The sequence below is a fragment of the Macrotis lagotis genome, chromosome 1 (genome assembly GCF_037893015.1).
Source record: "Macrotis lagotis isolate mMagLag1 chromosome 1, bilby.v1.9.chrom.fasta, whole genome shotgun sequence".
Classification (NCBI taxonomy): Eukaryota; Metazoa; Chordata; class Mammalia; order Peramelemorphia; family Peramelidae; genus Macrotis; species Macrotis lagotis.
The window spans coordinates 159,803,344-159,824,183 of NC_133658.1; the positions used below are offsets into that span (position 1 = coordinate 159,803,344).

The following is a 20,840-nucleotide window of genomic DNA, read 5'->3' on the forward strand; positions in this document are numbered from 1 at the left end:
GGAAGGAAGGAAGGAAGGAAGGAAGGAAGGAAGGAAGGAAGGAAGGAAGGAAGGAAGGAAGGAAGGAGGAAGGGAGAAGGAAGGGAAGGAGGAAAGAAAAGGAGAGGAAAGGAAAGGGAAGGGAGAAAGGGAGGGAAGAAGGAAGGAAGAGAGGGAGGGAGGAAGGGGGAGGGAGAAAGGAAAGAAAGGAGAAAGGGAGGAAGGAAAGGAGGGAGGGAAGAAGGGAGGGAGGGAGGAGGAAGGGAAGAAGGAAAGAAGGAAAGAAGGAAAGAAGGAAGGAAGGAAGGAAGGAAGGAAGGAAGGAAGGAAGGAAGGAAGGAAGGAAGGAAGGAGGAAGGAAGGAGGGAAGGAAGGAGGGAAGGAAGGAGGGAGGGAAGGAAGGAGGGAAGGGGGGGAGACATAAAGGAAGGGGAAAAGGGGAAGGCAAGAAAGCAAGAAAAGTCCTCTACAAAAAAATGAAGCAAAAACATTTCTAAATATAAGGAAAGGAGATCATTTCCATCTTTGTATGCCTAGTCTCTGGGATTGGGAAAGAGAGTGGGTGACTAATTTTAAGTCTTCTCTCTCCCCATGGATTGAAAGACCCTTTTTTAATCAGTTACCATTGATTAATTAAAGTAAGACTTACTAAATTAAGAATTTCCCTCTTTTTGAAACTACACAGGTAATTTTGTCACTTCTTGAACTTATGGAGGAAGGGTAATGGAATTTAGGCTAGAGACAGAATATATCTAAGGAGGATTTGGAATAATATCTTAATATCTTTGTCTAAAAAGTTTGTGAATCTTATTATCTCTAACTTAGAAGAAGAGAGAGAAAAGAGCCTAGTTACAAATTGTTAAACTAGATACCAAAATGTATGTTAATGAAAGAAAAATAGTAATAGTATGGGGGCATAATAATTTGCAGGAGTGTAATTGAAAAGTATAGAGGGAGTAGAAGCAATAGTATTATCTCAGATGTCTATAAACCAATTTGCAAAGAATGGATAATAAACAGCATAAGCAAAACCTTAAGGCAAAGAGTGGATGTGAGTCATCACTGGGATACTGCAATAGAAGGCTCTATGTAGTTCAAAAGAAGAAGATTAGATAAAGGACCATCTGGGTACTGTTTTATATCAAAAAGATATGATCCTGTATGGAAATTCATGAACATGAGGGAGGAAACATAGTACAGAGTGCATGGTAAAAATGAAAAGGAGAAGCAGAAGAGATATCGTGTTTGGTGGGAATATGCCACAGAAAAATCAACCAAGAGACAGAGCTGGATCCCAAACAAAGCTAGGGTGGAGACAGCAGATCATTGTCATGGAGGACTTCAACTACCCAGTTAGCTGCCAGAGGTTCCCTTTCTGCCAAAAAGCAGAGCAGCGAATAAAGTCTAACCTTGTTAATCATTTCATCTTTTAAAGGGAAGAGTGGCTGACAAAAGGAATCTGATCCTGGACCTGAATCTAACCAAAGAAGAAGAAATGGTCCATGAATAAAATTGATGGAAAACTTGTGTGACTGAACTGGCACTTAGAGTTTATCTTTCAGGAATAGGGAGGGGACAAGGATGGGCAAGATCTGATGTGTAATCTATACTTCTGAGAGGAAGGTTTCCTAAATGAGAGAAAGTATAAATAATATCCCAGGATCTGAGACTCTAAAATAGGAAATCCAAAGGGATAAGAGGTTCTCAAGAATGAAATTGTGATGAATTGGATCTTTCTGATAAAGCATTAATATTAACTTCCCTTAATCAGCATATCAAGTTAATACTCCTACCACCCTCTCACAATTCTAGCCATATATATCAACAAGTTCCTATTCAGTCATGGACTCTGTGCTGAGGATACTAGAACAAATGAAAAAAACAATCCCTGTCCTCATGGAGCTTGTCTTGAGAAGTATGATAACACTATGTGATTTTTCAAAGATTTTTCATATCCTACTTAATTATCATAACAGTCCTATGATGTGAATAGGTAAATATAATTAGCCCCATGTGGGAGAGGGTGGTAGATCTTTTTTTAAGTTGTAATCATCGAAACAAATTCACAAAAAAGGAGTTGGGATGCAAAGGCATATGGGGAAAAAGTCCCTTCTTCCATCATACTACTAGAGATATATAAGAAACACTCAATACTTTAGGTGAATCCAATAGATTCTACAGGTGCTAGGTTCTACTTCTGGTCGGAGAGCTTGTCAATCCTTTCTTTCACAGCTGCTCATCCATCTTTGGTGTCCAGCAGATTCACCCTACTCTCACCTGTGACTCCAAGATACTATGGTGTGTATATCAGTCATTCCTGGTAAGTGGTCTGGGCAAACAGCTTAAATCAGTTTGAGAGCAAGCAACAGGCCTCAAACCTATCAATAAGTTAGGGGGTTGTCTACCCCAAGTGTGTGAAGACTTTTGCTAGTCATCTTGACTTCTGTCCTGCCACTAGACTTCAATGACCCAGGAAAAGCCTCATTTTGTGTAATTGCCTCACTTAAATCTGATTCATGCCCAGGTCAAGACATTGGTACTCTTCAAAAACAAAGGACAAATAACAACAACAGGCTCTACACAGGCTCTTCACAAATGGAGAACTCACAGACTCAGTCCACAAAGATATTCCAATTTAATGGGGAAAGTAATGACATAAAATATATAATCATGTACACCCATGTCCTATTTGTTTAAGTCCAAAGAAAGGTAAAATAATTCACAATAGAAACTTCAGTGAGTTCAGGGGAGGGAGAAGTCATTAGGAAGGGCTAGAAAAGACTTCATAAAGGCAATGTGACTTAAGCTGGACCTTAAAGGATGGTCCAGTATTGGATAGATGAAGAAGAAAGAGAAATCATTCCATGTGAGATCTAGGGCATGAATGAAGATACAGAGGTAGAAATAAGCATGGCAGCTTGAGGAACAAGTTGTTGGAAAAGATTTCTTCATAAGGAATAAGGTTGAGAATGTAGACTGAAGTCATATTGTGGAGCATATTGAACATCAGACAGAAGAATTAAGACTCCATCCAAGAGGAAAAGGAGAAATTTTGAAAGTTATTTTTTAATTCTATTTAATCTGGGGAATAACACCATGCAAAAATGAGTGGAAAGAGCACTGTTCTCAGAATCAGAAGAACTGAGTTCAAATCCTACCTCTAATTCTTACAACATGAGACCTTGACTATCACTTAACTTTCTTGGCTCTCAGTTTCCTCCTCTGTAAAATGAGTGAGTTTGATTAGATGACTGCTAAGGTCTGATCCTCTGACCTGCCTCATGAGTCCATGATTCTATGAAAGTAAATCTAATACTAGTATAGTAGACAAAGTACCTGGGACTGGGGAAGAGGGTGAGGGAAAGACTTCAGTGTCTTCAAATTTTTTTCATTGTTGTTCAGTCATTTGCAGTTACATCTGACTATGACCTCATTTGGGGTTTTCTTGGCAAAAATACTGGAGCAGTTTGTCATTTCCTTATCCAGTTCATTTTTCAGATGAGAAAACTAAGGCAAACAAGGTTAAAGTATTTATACAAAGTCATATATATATATATATATATATATATATATATATATATATATATTTAATAAGTGTCTGAGATCAAATTTGAACTCAGGTATTTCTGACTCCAAGTCTGGCACTCTATCCACCTCACTATCTAGCTTAATTTTCCAGTTTATTGCTTTCCAAACACTTTTCTTCTCTCTTTCCCTTTTGATAACTGACCTTTCTGTATGACATTATTATTGAACATCTTTACTGATTTTTCACTGGAAAATTATGGGAAAAAAACTGACCATTTCTACTTATTAGCTTGAGGTAGAGAGAGTCATAAAGGAGACTGAAAGTGTTAATTAAAAGGTAGAAGTAAGGGGAAGCAACAGCATGACACCATTAGTTTTCATTAATACTTGAAATGGTCATTTTACCTAAATTCACACTTTCCATTGGGCTGGAACCATTGACAACAGTTTACACAATTACAATTTCAAATAGAGTAAATCTCAATGCAGGCAAATACTTTATAGGATTTATTATTTGTCCTAATTGGGAAATAAAAGTTGGGCTAGGGACAATGATCCAAGTTGGAATCCTAGCTCTGTCACTTAATAGCCTTGGGCTATTAATTGTGAATATAATACAATATATTATATATAAACTATATATTGCATTTTAATTATATATTATAACACATAATATAAAATGAACTTGGACAATTCATTTAAAATCTCTCTGAGATGAATTCTTTATCCATTAACTATGGAATGCATGCTCCTAAAAACAGATGAGTTTTTTTTTAATCATAGTTCTAGAGCAGGAAGGCCCTTTAGAGGAGATCTATGCCAATTCATTTTACAAAAAATGGAAACTAAGACCTAGGGAGTTTAAATGATTTGCCCAAACCAACAAACAATAAGCTTCAGAGGTGATATTTGAACTCAGGTCTTCTCATTCTAGCACTGTGGATTTTTTTCTTTTGTCTTTGGAGCCCTAGTGTCTAAAACAATGCCTTTACACATAGTAGGTGCTTTATAAGTGCTTATTGAATTGAGTTAGATTAAAATGGAGAAGTAGTAGTTTTATAATCTATAATGGACTATTGTCTCTAAATTGTAAATTAAGAGAGTTCGTATAACATATTTTACAACTAAAGTAGGATTATATGTTTTTAATTATCTGAAGAAATATATTTATTTCTATAATAGAGGAATCTCAGGCCTCATGTTTTTTGAGAATATTTTCTTGAAAACCATGCTAAATCTTTTGTCTTCATAATACAACCTACTTAAAGAACCATTCTAGACACCACTACAATAAATTGTCTATATAAAATCATTCCTGAAAGTTCACCCAGGATTAATTCAAACACCTGCATTGCTTTCATTTAAGAAAGCACATGAGTTTTCTTCTCAAAATCACAACATGAAATCCATTTGATATTTCTAAGCCCATAAACATCAATTCTACCACCTGCCCACCCCACCCCACCCCCAACCCTAGGGCCCTAAGCCTGTCTGTGGTAAGTCAGTACTGGGAGGAAGTGCTCACCCATGTGATAAATTAGAAGCTATGAATAAGAGACAGAATTAATAGGTAACAATTAAAAGAACATCAGGGGATGGCTAATCAACCCAGGACAAAGGGAAGACATGATAGTTTTATCACAATCTGCAGGGACTGTCATGTGGGAGCTTACCCTATGTCAGCTCCTGTCATAGAGACCATCCCCTTGCCTACAGTCGGGATGGTATTAGCTATTTTTAAAGTCATCCAGCAAATTTCACATTCTCCTTCAGTAACCTATTCCAATGTCTAACAAGAATTACGTCAGAATAGTCTTCCTGTTTCTAAACTAAATTCCTATTACTATCCTCAAACCTGTATACCCATTTCCTCTCAGGATGTCTTTGGAAACAGTAACTCTCTGTTGGTTTATCAGCTTTACAGTCAATCCCTTCAACCTTCCCCTCTCCAAGTTGCATAATCACCATTCTTGTTTGTTGTTTGTTTTTATTGTTCAGTGGTATCCAACTCTTCCTGATGCTATTTAGGGTTTTCTTGGCAGAAATACTGAAATAGTTTGCCATTTTCTTCTCTAGCTCATTTTACAAAGGAGAAAAAAAAATTAACAGGATTAAGTGAATTATCAGTGGTGAGTTTTTGAGGTCAAATTTGAATTCAAGGAGATGAGAAATGCTAACTCCAGGTCCTACAGCCTGTTCTGTATCACCTAGCTGCCCCTCCCCTAATAGTTACATATTATGATCATATTTCTAGCACCTTTTCTTTTTAGTTTTATAGGCAAATGGAAATACTAAATTCAAATGCAATGGTGACCCAAGTTTGTGACAAATTTATTTTAATCTATGCTTACCTTTCCAATGTGAGCAGTAGTACATGGGTATTTACTATTTCTGAATCAGAAAGATTTGACTTCAAATATGACTGCAGACACATATTAGTTGTGTGACCCTGGGTAAGTCACTTAACTCTGTTTCAGTTTCCTTATCTATCAAATGAGTTAGTGATGGAAATGGCAAATCACTCCAGTATGCCTAGAAAATCCCCAAAAGGTAGCAACTCTGATCTCAGATAAAGCAAAAGTGAAAACAGATCTCATTAAAACGGATAAGGAGGGAAACTGCATGTTTTTAAAAGATGATGAAATTATATCATTATTAAACATATATGCACCAAGTGGAATAGAATTCAAATTCTTAGAGAAGCTGAAAGAATTACAAGGAGACATAGGCAGCAAAACTATAATGGGGGGTCCTCAAGCTCCCTGTTGCACAATTAGATAAATTTAACCATTCAATAAACAAGAAGGAAATTAGGAAGATGAATGAAATATTTAAAAGCTTAGATATGATAGACCTTTGGAGAAAGTTGAATGGGAATAGAAAAAAAATATATATCTTTTCTTTGCAGTACATGGCACCTATACCAAACTGACCATGTACTAGGGCATAAAAAACCTTAAAATCAAATGCTGAAAAGCAGAAATAATAAAGCATCTTTTCAAATCATGCTGCAATAAAAATTACATGTAATAAAGGGCCATGGAAAGATAAACTAAAAATTAATTGGAAACTAATTAATATCATTTTAAAGAATGAATGACTCAAACAAAAAATCATAGAAATAATTAACCATTTCATCCAAGAAAATGACAACAATGAGACATCATACCAAAATTTATGGGATATAATCAAAAGCAGATTTTAGAGAAATTTTATATCTCTAAATGTTTATACGAATAAAATAGAGAAAGGGGAGATCGGTGAATTGGGCATGCAACTAAAAACTTAGAAAAAAGAGAAATTAGTGATCCTCAAATTAGACATTCTAAATATCAAAGGGAGAGATAAATAAAACTGAAAGCAAGAAATCCATGGATCCAATATATAAAACTAAGAGATGATGCAGAGCTGTTTTGTCCAACTGTGTGCCAATAAATTTGATGACCTGAGTGAAATGGATGAATATTTACAAAAATATAAACTACGCGGATTAACAGATGAGGAAATAAAATACTTTAATAATCCTATTTTAGAAAAAGAAATTGAAAAAATCATCAGGAAACTCCTTAAGATAAAGTCTCCAGGTCCAGATAGATAAATAAATGAATTCCACCAAACATTTAGGGAATAATTAATTCCAATTCTACATAAACTATTTGCAAAAAAAGAGGAAAAGTAATTCTGTCAAAATCCTTTTATGACACCAATATGGTGCTAATACTTAAACCAGAAAGAACCAAAAACAAAGAAAATTATAGACAAATCTTCCTAATGCAAAAATCCTAAAATAAAAATTTTGGAAAGAGATTACAAGTTATTACTAGGATAATACCATGTTTAGGTAAAATTTATACCAGATATGTAGAGGTGGTTCAATATTAGGAAAACACTCAACATAATTGAACATATCAATAACAAAACCAACAAAAATCATATGACTATCTCAATAGATGCTGAAAAAGTCCTTAACTAACTAAAATATTCATTCCTATTAAAAATACTAAAGAGCATAAGAATAAATTGAATTTTCTTTAAAATAAGCAGTATCTATCTAAAACCATCAACATTTATTTGGGGATAAACTAGGAGCATTTCCAATAAGATCAGGGGTAAAACAAGGATGCCCATTATCACCACTACTTCAATATAGTATTAGAAATGTTTCCTTTAGCAATGAGAGAAGAAAAAAGAGATTAAAGAAAATAGAATCAGCAATAAGGAAGCAAAACTTTCACTCTTTACAGATGATATGATAATATACTTAAAGAACCTTAGAAAATCAACTCAACAACTACGTGAAACAGCTAACAACTTCAGCAACGTAGCAGGGTATAAAATAAACCACATAAATCATCAGCATTTCTATATAAATGAACAACAAAGGCCAAGGGCAAGAGATTGAAAGAGAAATTTCATTTAAAGTAACTGGAGATAATAAAAAATACTTGGGAATCTACCTCCCAAAGCAAAGCCAGAAACTCCATGAACATAATTATAAATTTCCTTACACAAATAAAGTCAGATTTAAACAAATGCAAAATATCAACTGCTCATGATTAGGCCAAGCTAATATAATAAAAATAACAATTTTACCCAAATCAAATTACTTATTCAGTGCCATACCCCAAATAACTACTTTACCAAACTAGGAAAAATAGTAACAAAATTCATCTGGAGTAATAAAAGGTCAAGAATATCAAGGGAATTGATGAAAAAATGCAAAAGAAGGTGGCCTATCTGTACCAGATCTAAAACTATACTATAAAGTGGCAGTCATCAAAACTACCTGGTACTAGTTAAGAAATAGAGTAATGGACTAGTGGATCAGAATAGATATAAAAGAATCAGTAGTAAATGACTATAGTAATCTACTGTTTTACCAACTCAACTTAACTCTGGGTTAAGAATTTACTCTTAAACAAAACTGCTGGGAATAGTGGAAGGTAGTGTGGCAGAAAATAGGCAGAGACCAACATCTCACACCATATACCAAAATAAGGTCAAAATATGTGCAGATTTTAGACATAAAAGGTAATACCATAGATCAATTAACAGATCAAGAAATACTCTGTCAAATCTATGAAAAGGGAAGAAATTTATGATCAGGCAAAAAACAGAGTACATTATAAATTGCTAAATGGATGGTTTTTGACTATATTAAATTAAAAAGTTTAATGTAGCCAAGAGTAGAAGGAAAAAAGAAAGCTGGGATATAATTTTTACAGCTAGGAGTTCTGATAAAGGTCTCATTTCTAAATTATATAGAGACTTGAATCAAATTCATAAGGTTACAGTCATTTCCCCAATTGATAAATGATCAAAGGATATGAACAGGACAGATATGAAGAAATTAAAGCAATATATAATCATACGAAAAAATGCTCCAAATTATTATTTATTAGAGAAATGTAAATTAAAACAATTATGAGGTACCACTCAAGATGACAAAAATGGGAAATGATCAAATGTTGGAGAGGTTGTAGAAAGATTAGGATATTAATGCATTGTTGGTTGTGAATGAATCCATTCATTCTGGAGAGCAATATGGAACATTCCCAAAAAGCAATAAAACTGATCATACCCTGTGACCCAGTAATACCAATACTAGGCCTAAATCCAAAATACATCATAAAAATAGGAAAAGACCCACATGTTCAAAAATATTTATAGCAACTTTTTTAGTGGCAAAGAAATGGAAATTGAAGGGATTACCTCAATTTGGAAATGACTGAAAAAGTTATGGTATATGAATGTCATGGAGCATTATTGTTCTATAAGAAACCATGAATGGTTGGACTTTAGAGAAGCAAGAAAAGAATTACAGGAACTGATACTGAATGAAGGGAGCAGAACCAAGAGAACATTTTACACATTAACAACAATATTTTGAGTTGATCAAATATGATGGATTCAGTTTCCTTCAGCAATTCAGAGATCAAGAAAATCTGTTATGGACAATGCCACCCACATGGGGGGGGAAGGGAAGAACACAAAATCTGAAAGAATATTAAGTTCACTTTTTTAAAACTTCACTTATGTTTCTCTATCCTATTTCATGGTTTTCTTTCTTTCCCCTTAATCCTAATCCCTCATATACAAAATGGCTAATAGGTAAATATTTTAAACACAAATATACTTTACAACTTTTGCCAAGGAGGGACAGGGAAGGGAGGGTGGTAGAAATATGTGTAATTTATAAATATATAAGTGGATGAATGTTGGAGGGACTGGGAAGGGAGGGTGGTAGAAATATGTGTAATTTATAAATATATAAGTGGATGAATGTTGAAAAACTTTTATAACATGTAACTGGAAAAATCCACTGTGGTTTGGGTACCTGCACAGAATACAGTTTACCAAATTACAAAAATGAATCATAAGCATAATCTCAAAATTATATTTTTCTCCTTTCAGATTTGGACTTCTTCCTTTTGCAAAAAGGTTACTCACTGTGCAACTGCTGTAATTCAGGTCAATAGTATCCATAGACTTTCATGAGCTGTCTACCAAGTCAATGATTTTCTGTTTTCTCACAAGTTTTTCTTTCTTTGTTGCCTCTAAGAAAAAAAATTTTTTTAGTCAGTCAATAATCAATACCATAAGTGCCTGCCATGAGCCAAGCACTGTGTTAAAAGAAATAAACTTGCAACTTCATGGAATGTAAGTAGTTACAGGAAGGATGATCTATTAACTGGAGCTTGGACAAATGGCTAACAAAAAGGGTAGTAGCTGTTTTAAGATAAGGGCTTTCCAACCTTCTTGAACATATACTCAGGGAATTTTGGAAGTATTACTGACCCAGTTTGAGGCAGCTAGATTTCTAACAATACTTTCTAAGTCTTCAATCTCAGCTTGTTTTGGATACTAAGATGGCATTTTCATTTCTTCCATTTTTTTTTCATCTGTTCCCCTGATATTTCTGAGGCTAGGGAAAGGAGGAAAAAAATCTGGCTTGGTTTAGTTCCTCAAGAGCTTTCTGAGGTCTGCTGGGACCAATAAAATAAAGAATAACCAGGCTTAAAAGGGCAGGACCAAGTCTTGAGAAAAATTATCATTGACCTAATAATGGAAGAGAAGAATATAATGAAAGAATATTTGCCTCAAAGTTAGGAGAACTGGATCTATGTCTTAGTTCTGCCACTGTTCTACTTAATAATTTGGAGACCTTTCTGGGACTTAGTTTCTTCATCCATAAAATGTGGACATTAGACTGTGAATAGCAAATGGGAGATATAAATCCCCAATGTCCCAGGCAGTAGAGAATGACCATCCTAATACTGTGTCAACCCTTGCCTATGAATAAGAAGCATGCATTTCACCAGATGAGATGGCTAGGAACCGGACCATCCCAATGTGACAGTGCTTCTATAGTAAATAACATCCCTGAGTTCCAAGTCTCCCTTTTCTTTCCCTACCATATGCTCTTCATTTTCCCAAATAAACCTGTTCTTCTATTTGGCTGGCATGTGCAATGAGACAGACCAAGAAACATGAAGGAAAGTCCTCATTATAAATGCCAGGATCATGCTTTTCTTCTATTCCCAGCAGCCAGACCAAATATGTGGACTGCCACAAGGCAGCACCAACCCCCCACTCAAGATGAACAGAAACCAGAACCTTTAATGCATTGTCTTAATATCTGAGGCTAAATATCTTGAGTCCTTGTTACTCCAAATATCAAGCATTAAGTCAGAGTTCTACTAGTGAGAACGAAGTGCTTACCAGTCTAGACAGAGATCTCCTGGATACAGAAGAACTATTTATTTGATTAAAATTCAGCTGGAACAATGAATAGAGCTCCAGATCTATAGTCAGGAAGACTTGAGTTCAAATCCAGCTTCAGATACTAACTAGCTGTGTAACCCTGGACAAGTCACTTGACCTCTATTTGTCTCAGTTCCCTCAGATGTAAAATGGAGATAATAATAGCACCCACCTCCAAGGGCTGTTGTGAGGACCAAAAGAGACAATATTTCTAAAGTACTTAATATGTGGCACATAGTACGTGCTAATTAAATGCTTATTTCCTTACTTCTTTCCTTCCTTCTAAAACCAAAATATCTAATTTCCAGACAGAAATCAAATTCAAACTACTATTTCAAGATGAATAATCACCAAAAGATATTGTATTTTTTCCACTAAGTTAAAAATTTAGAAATATAGGAACTTAGAGCTAAAAGGTAACTGAGCTCAAAATAAATAAAATCTTTCTAAATAAAAAAAAAGGTAACTGAGAGGTCATCTAGTCAAAGTAAGTATAATGAAGTCTATAGAAAGCTGGACTTGGAGTTGGCCGGTTAGCTTGTACTTAGCATGGATAAATGTGATAAACATGGAGAATACAAAGAAAAAAACAAAATATGTTCCCTGCCCTCAAGGGACTCACATTCACAACCCCATTCAAAAGCTATATAGATATAGATATAGATATAGATCTATATAAAAATAGATACAAAAATACATACATAATTGAGATAGAGCTAGTCCCTGGGGGGCATAGTAGATAAAGCACTGACCTTGGAGTCAGGAGGACAGAAGTTTGAATTCATCCTCAGACACTTGACACTTTCTAATTGTGTGACCTTGAACAAGTCACTTAACTCTGCCTCCCATCCAGGGTCAACTTCACTTATCCTATCCTGATCCATATCTGTCTCCAGATGACTCCAGAGGAGAAAGTGAGGTTGGTGACTTAGCACAGCACCAACCCCCCCACTCAAATCCAATTCATGTGTTTGTCATGGCATCACCTCCCTGATGTCATGATCTTCTTTGAGAACAGAGGACAAAAATCAGATCAAGATAGAGATCATACATGTACACACATATAGACAAGAGATAGAGATCTAGATCTATCTCTTGGATGTATATATGTATGTGTGTGTATGTATATATAACATATGTAATACATAAATATATAAATTACATATATAGGTAATACACACATACACACACATACACACACACACATACATACACTAATGTATCTTCTAAATAAGAGGTAATCCCAAAAGGAAGGCACTAGCAATGTGGGGAGAAGGAGTGGGGTGGGAGAATCCATGAAAAATTCTTCCAAAAAATGAGATTTGAGTTGAGGCCTAAAGAAAGCCAGGAAAATCCAAACAAGGAAGTGAAGTAGGAGACCATTCTAGGCGTGAGGAAAGCCAGAGGAAGACCTGTTTTCCAAACCAGTTTGTGACATTCACTTGTATAATCTTGGATTATTCATTTAGTTGTTCAGAGTTTGATTTATCCCATCTATAAAATTAAAACAATAACATCTCCTACTACAAACAGGATTATTGTGAAGGTAAAATGAGATAATGTATGTAAAATCATGTGTAAACTTTAAAGAACCATATGTCAATTTTCATCATTGTTATTTTTTTTTTAGTTTTTTTAACAAGGCAGTGGGGTTGAGTGATTTGCCCAAGTTCACATAGCTAGACAATTATTATGTGTCTGAAACAGGATTTAAACTCAGGTGCTCCTGACTCCAGGGCCAGTGCTCTATCCACTGCCCCATCATTGTTATTTTTAACCCCTACCCAAATAATGAATATTTTCTATAATACTCCCCAAAAAGTAGCCATCCAATCCCTGCTTGAAGACATCTAATGATATGAAATTCTCCACCACTACCTCTATGACTACCTTTCAAAGTACCCCATTCCATTTCTGGTCATCTCTAATTCTGACACAGCTTTACCTTCATTTAAAAAAAAAAAATCAGTAAATCTAACATTACTTCAAAAAATATCCCAGTGTGTACAGTAGTACCATTAAAAAATGTACACACACACACACACACATACACACACACACACACACATTTTATATATATATATATCAGAAACAGTTTATAGAGGCAACGCAGACTCCCTGTTGAATATACTGTAGATGTAAGGTATTAATATTTTGAAAAATGACATGAAAGATGAAGTAGAAAAAGCCCCACCTGGCAACCCTTCCATTCTTTTGTACTAGAAAATTCCTTCAGTTGAAGCTTATCAAATGAATAAATAATAATTGAACCCCAGATCCAAAGGAGCTCCCTGTCAAAAAACCAAACATTTGCAAGATTGGCTGAGGTCCACATGAGTTTCAAAATCCTTTTTCTGCTACTTCTCATCTATTCCTCCCTAAAACTTAGTTCCTCAACTGAGAAACCAGTTTTAATAATTGATTGAGTGAAACACCAGGGCCTTATTTCAAAAGTGATGGTGGGCTCTTAGCATGGCTGCAAGCAGGAATGTGGACAAGGGGAGATGTGAGAATGAGACTGAGCAGAACTTAAGAGATGAAGTCAAGAGGCAAGAAAAGAATGCCTGGCTTATCAACTTCACTGAGAAGATTCTTCCCCATCTTTGCTGAAATGCAGCAGCTGCTGAGCTGAGCATAAGAGAACATGCTAGACCCCCACTTAGGAGAGCTGACCTGTATCCCGCATGGAAAACATCACTGCTTTAGGTTCAGCATAGCACTATTTAATCTTATCCCACTTCTTTTTCTCTGATACCACAAAAGGAAGAACTATGAATACCCTGAATTTATTAAGTCCACTTCTTAAACCTGTCAAACATGCTAGAAAGCTCTCTGCAGAGATGTATGCAACACGGAAAGAGTCCAAAACACAAGGATATTAGCTGTGCCTAAAACTGAGGACCATTTTGAAAACTACAGTTGCTCAGGTGGTTTCCTTCATTGGATTGCCAAAGACTGGTCTGATTTCTAGAGAAACAGGAAATCAAAACAAAAATCAAGTAATCTCATGTTCCTGAAAGATGTACTTTTCAATCAGAATAACAGAAATCACATCTCATTACATATACACAGGTATAATAAAGGATTTTATTCCTTTCCAAGGAACAAGTTTTTATTTTTAACAGGAATGACTGGAAATATTTTAGCAAGCAGGGAAATTAAGTATCTAATAAAAGTTTTCTAAATCAAATCAATCAGCAAGAATTTGTTGCCTACTATTTGATGTGCTAAAAATAAAAATACAAAAAATGGAAACTTGTCTTTCAAAGTTTACATTCTACTAGTGGAGAAAGTGAATGTGAATGAATTAAGTAAAGCAATAAATTAATCATATGAAATTAATTATACTTGTAGTATCCTATAAAAGTTGTGCTAATCTTGTTGGAGATCTTAATAAGAATGACTGTTGTTGACTCCATTTTTCATGATCCCATTTGGGGTTTTCTTGGCAAAGAATGGTTTTTCCATTTTGTTCTCCAGTTCATTTTACTGATAAGGAAATTGAGGCTAACAGAATTAAATGACTTGCCCAGGGTCACATAGCTACTAAGTGTCTGAGGCAAAAAGAAATAAAATGAGGTTAATGTGGAAATTTGTTTTGTTTGACTATATGTATATTATAAACAGATTTTGCTTTTCTTGTTTTCTCAGTGAGTGGGAAAGAGGGAGGAGGAACATAGGAATTAAAACTGAAAATAATATTGAATTTAAAAAAGAAATAATATGACAATAAACATACTTGTAGAATTATACACTGTTAAAGCTGGAAGGGACTTTTGAAGCTATCTTAGTTATTTAACCTCCTTTGGGACCAGTTTCTTGATGATTAAAATTGGGGGATTAGATGAGACAACAGTCAAGGTCACTTCTAGCTCTAACTCTATGATCTCATCCAAATACTTCACATTACAGATTAGTCAAGTAAGACTAAAAAAGGTGATTTGTCTAGTGTCACACTAATTAAGTCACAGAGCTGAGATGAGGTACCCTAGGTCTCCCAATGCTCTCATTTTACTAGACTATTTTACTTCCCTAGAGTTGAAGAATGATAAAATAATGACCTCTCCAGTGAAAAATAATATTTAGGAGTAAAGGAAAATCAAAGAAACAATTTCTAGAACTTGGACTTTTAGGAGCCAAAGTTCTCTCTGATGAAGAAAGTGAAGGATATGAAGTTAAAAAAAAAAAAACAAGTTCAAGTCCTATTCCTGTCACATACTAACTATGGGACAAGACACTGAAACTCTCCTAGTCTCAGTTTCCTCATCTGTAAAAGGAGGTAGTTTAGATCAGATGATTTCTGTGGTCCTCTTCTAATTCCAAATCTTTGAATGCTCTAATAAAAGTACTCTGAGACTGACTCTGAGAATTACCCCCCTTTTGAAAGAAAAATTGGGTATAAAGTCAGATTGAAGGCCTGGGTTTAAACATCAGCCCAGGTGTATGACCTTATGCAATTCATTTACTCCTCTGTACCTCTAGGCCTCAACTATAAAATCAGAGTCCAGATAACCCTTCAATTCTTGGAACTTGAAAGACTGGGAATCAGCTCTCACCTCTGAAATTATATAATCATGGGTGCAGGGTTGTGCCTCTCTGAGCCTCATTTTCCTCATCTATAAAATAGAGATAATTAATTTTGACAGTAGCTACTTCACATTATTGTTGTGGAGAGCAAATGAGATCAAGTGTATACAGTGTTTTGCAAAGCTTTAGGCACTCCACAAATGTCCCTTGCTATCTTCCATTACCAATTTTCATAAGAGAATTTGGACCCTTTATACACAACAACTGTTCCTTCCAGATTTTCTAGGATTGTCTTGATTTCAAGAAAAATAAACTTTAAACAAGACTTTGGCAGAAAGGTAGCATAGGAGAGAAGATAAAGCATGGATTTGCAGTCAGGGAAACTAGGTTCATCTCTCAACCCTGCCATTTACTGTGTGACCTTGAGTAAGTCAATCTGAGAATCAGTTTCCTTGTCTATAAAGTGAGGATAGAACTTAAAGAACTATCCCTTCCAGTTTTAAATTTATGACCCCATTATAATCTTTTTTTAAAAATTTATTTTATTTTAATTGATGGAAATGCTTGTTTTATTCCAATATTCTTATTCAAAATATGTAGACATACCTGAGAGATATTGCTGATTAATTTCCAGACTACCACAATAGAGCAAATATCATAGCAAAGCAAGTCACACAAATTTTTTTTTGCTTTCCCAGTGCATATAAAATTTATGTTTACATTATACTGTAGTCTTTTAACTGTTTAATAGCATTAGGCCTTTAAAAAAGCAATGTAAAGATTTTAATTTAAAAATGCTTGATTGCTAAAAAAATATTAACTGTCATCTGTGTCTCCAGAGAGTCATAATCTTTTTTTGCTGGTGGAGGGTCTTACTTACTTACTTACTGACTGATCAAGATGGTAGTTGACTATGGCAATTTTTAAAAATTACATAACAATACAGTTTGCCATATACATTGTCTCTTCCTTTCATTTGAATACTTAGAGGTCATTATAGGGTTATTAGCTGACCTAATTTCAATATTGTTATGTCTCAGAGAATAATAGGAAGACCTGAGGAAAGGGAAAGACCTAGGGGAATTATTGGTCAGTGGAGCAGTCAGAACACACACATCTATTAGGATGTAATTTGTGTTGCCCCAAAACTCTTGACAACATTAGCATCAAAGATCACTGATTACAGATTACCATAACATATACAATATTAATGAAAAAGTGTGAAATATTTTGAGAATTACCAAAATGTGACATATAGAAACAATATAGGCATATGTTGGAAAATATGGTGCCATTAGCCTTGCTTGATGCAAAAATTACTATAAACCTTCAATTTGTTTTAAAAAAATGCATTATATACAAAGCACAATAAAGTGTAATAAAATGAGTAATGCATGCATATTTTAACTTTTAAGTTGGTAAAACATGATTACCATTTAGTCTCTCCAAGACTTAGCTTATACCTACATATATTTTGACCTTTTTCAAGCATACTATGTTCCTAAGAAATGTTAATTCCTGGTACCTATTAACATGGACAAGAGATATGATTTCAAATCCCTCTATTTAAGGGAATTGTCCTACATGCTCCAGAGAAATAAACAATAAGAAAAAGACAGTAATATCTGAGAATTTGTTGGAAAGTAATAAATGTCATTCAGTCACCCCAAGTATCTCTCCCTTTCTCTCACCAATGTCTCCAACCCATCTAACCATCTAATAATATGGGGGATAAGAAAAAAAAAGATTTTGTTTTGTTCAAAACAAATATTAAAGTCCTTAAACAATAAAACAGCAACTAATCTTTAAGATCAAGGCAAAGAGAGGCAAAGAATAACCATATAACATTAACCCATTTTCTTCATCTAGTTCAGAAAAAATTCCTTCCCACCATACTCTTCCCCAGTAATCAGTTTTAAATTCAATATTATTAAATTCCAAATCATGAAGGCATATTTTTAAGGTAGCAAGGTGATGTAGTAGACAAAACTCTGGACTTGGTTACAAGAAGACATAAGTTTAATCCTTATTCCAGCCATTTGCAAATTTAATAACTTTGGGCAAATAACTTTACTATATGCTTTAGTTTTTCATCTGTAAAATGGAAATAATAATAATAATGCCTATTTCACAGGGTTGTTATGAGGATCATATGAAATGATTATTAATTTTTGATCAATTTTAAACTTTAAAATAGATATGTATATGTGCATATATGAACTTTGCATATATATTTATATAATATAAATATATACATATGTTTATAGTTAGCAATTAGCAGTCATAATAAAAGGTTTAAAGCACCATTAAGAATGCACATTCTATGTCTTTTCTAACTTTAACAATTCAATTCATCAAGTATCTATTTTTAAAATTTGCATTAATGCCTTTAGTTACATCTTAACTTATTTTAAAATACATATATTCCTTCTCCTTTGCTCAGAAAATAATCTCTTTGAACAAAAATTTTAAAATAAAAGGGAAAAAAAGCAGTTCAGTAAATAAGCTAACAGACTAAACCCTATTTGACAATAAAGCAATATTTCACAACCATAATCCCAATCTGTAATGACCCCGCCCCCATTATAAAAGCATTTTTTTGCTATGTGACAGGCACTGGTCCTTGACCTATTATTATCTCCCTTCTCATTTAAAACAATTTTATCCCCTTAATTCTGAGGCCAAAAAAATGTGTGCAGTGTTTGTTATTTAGGAACTTGCCAATAACTATCAAATTGAAAAGGTTTCAAAATATTTCCTAAACAATAAATTCCATAAAATATAACAGCCTGAAGACTCCCTAGCAAGAGACAAGGAACATCTAAAGAAAGTGGGCCACAAAGTTGAGTGAACGAGTCATCCCCAAAAGATCTGTACTCAAGAGAAACTCCAGGGCTCATTTGCTAAGAGAACTTCAGAAAAGTTATTAAAATTCATATTCACTCAATTTTAGCCTGAATCTCTTTTTTTTTAACTCCCATGGCCTGAGAAGCCTGTGCAAGTTCTTTTGTTTAAATAAACTGACGAATGGGACAGACTTCTAGCAAAAGATAATTTGGCCAAAGTATTTAACACAGTCATGTGTGAGCACGTGAGGAAGGGCACTCATACAACCATCCCTATCTTATTCTGCTGTGGTTTCTATATTCAAAGTGGTGACAAAGCACAAATGTTTCTATTCACTCTAAAATCCTTAACTCAGCTTGGAGATTTCTCTATATCATGAAGTTATGTGGAAGTAGGGGGTACAGGAGGTACAGGGGCAGGGAATATTGGACAGATAAGAAATTAAAAGTACCAACCAAACTTTGAGCAAATCACTCCCCCATCTTTGGCTCTCACTTTTCTCCTTTGCAAAATGAGGTGTTTGGATTAATCTCTAAGGTGACTTTTCAGCTCTAAATTTAAGATCTTGCAGATTCTGACACCAAATGCAACACAGATCCCCAAAGGAATGCAATTTATGATTTACCATAGGATTAGTGATGATTTGGATGGAGAAGGATGCAAAAGAAAGTCTCTTCAGAAATACACAATGGAAAAACTTCCGCATTGCCTTGGTCCTGTTTCTCAGTCCCAAAGGACTCAGGTGTGTGGGTCCTATGACCCAGCCAGAGGATCACTACAGAAGTTAAACAATATTTGTTCATTTTAAAGTGCAAGAAAATTTATTGCTCTCAATCACAAAAACCCTTTGAGGAAGTCCATTTGATTCTCTTTCCTCAATATATATGCTGATGCTACTATTATATTTTAGCAAGAAGAAAGATGACAGAAATTGATCTCCCTTCCTGTTTCCAGGTAGGGGTTAAAAAGTGAGTACCAAGGGCCCAAAGCTCTCAGCTTTGCCTACAAAATACACTCTCAGGTCTAACACCAAATGGTTTCAATTCCCCATTCCTTATACTCCCTACTGTCTTTTTTAAGATAACTTTGAGCAGATGAGCCTCTGCAGAAAAATTTCTAGAAATTTTCTGGTTATGAAGCCTCCCACTACATACACACCCTTCCAGTTTCCCTTGAAAAATTTGGCATTGCTTCTACTTCTACTAAAGACAGCCTTATTTTGAAAACCTTGGTACCTATTAAATCTATCTTCTTTCTCTTACTAACTTTAGAGTGAAGTCTAAATGACTACTTCTAAGTGGAGCTTTTCAGTTAGGGGTTCCAAAGTTGGCCCAGAGTTCATCTTGTACTTCTGAGGATTAAATAAATATAATTCTCCTAGAGGGCATCAAGCCAAGTTCAAAGAAAAGCAAATTTCTCTTATCAGGAAGTTGAGGTGTTTGGTGATTCTTTTTTCTTCTTCATCTTTTTTTTAAACTGTCCACTCTACTATATATCTTCTATATATCTAATATATATATATATATATATATATATATATATATATATATATATATATATCCTTCATTTTCCTGTTCATTTTTTTTTCTGTACACACTGTCATTGTTAATGACATCAAGTTTAAGTTTCTTAACTCTTTCTCAGTTTATCTTTTTTCTGGGTACAATTAAAAAGATGTTAGATCTGGGTCAGAGGACTTAGATAAAAATCTCATTTAATAATTTTGAGACCTTGCACAAGTCACTTAATCTTACTAGACTCAGTTTCCTCTTCTGTAAAATGAAGGAGTTAGCCCCTCCAGCTCAGTGATCCTATCCTCCATCCCTGTAGCTGATTGGCAGATTCCTCTCCAAACCTCCATTTTAAAGATGCCCAGACCAACAAAGCCTTCATTGCTTTCCTCACATTAGAATTTCTCTACCACTGTAACTACCCCACCCATTTTAGCTTTCCTTTAGGCTTTGTCTTTCTCAGTTAGACTGTAAACTCCTTGAAGGTAGGGGCCCTCTTTTTCTATTTGCAATTTGTATTCCCAGCACTTTGGACAATGCGCATAACAAAGCAATGGTTGAAAAATCTTTCTTGACTACTATCTCCTTTATAGAACCAGGATAATGATAAAAGTCTAATGGATATTTCTGACCCACACTAATGATATGACCAGTACAAAGGCAGCAATAGTTTAGAGGAAAGCA

General features: G+C 34.7%; 1 long non-coding RNA gene across 36 annotated transcripts in view; it reads right to left on the minus strand.

The window, feature by feature from the left end:
* LOC141504332 (uncharacterized) overlaps positions 1 to 20,840 on the minus strand; it is a 1,263,877-nt gene that overhangs the window by 1,112,994 nt on the left and 130,043 nt on the right. For 35 of the 36 annotated variants that reach the window (XR_012473290.1, XR_012473291.1, XR_012473318.1 and 32 more), the window contains one exon: positions 9,958 to 10,064. The exons of the other annotated variant lie outside the window; for it this stretch is intronic. This is a non-coding gene — a long non-coding RNA (uncharacterized LOC141504332). The remainder of the gene's footprint in view (positions 1 to 9,957; positions 10,065 to 20,840) is intronic. 36 annotated transcript variants of the gene reach the window in all.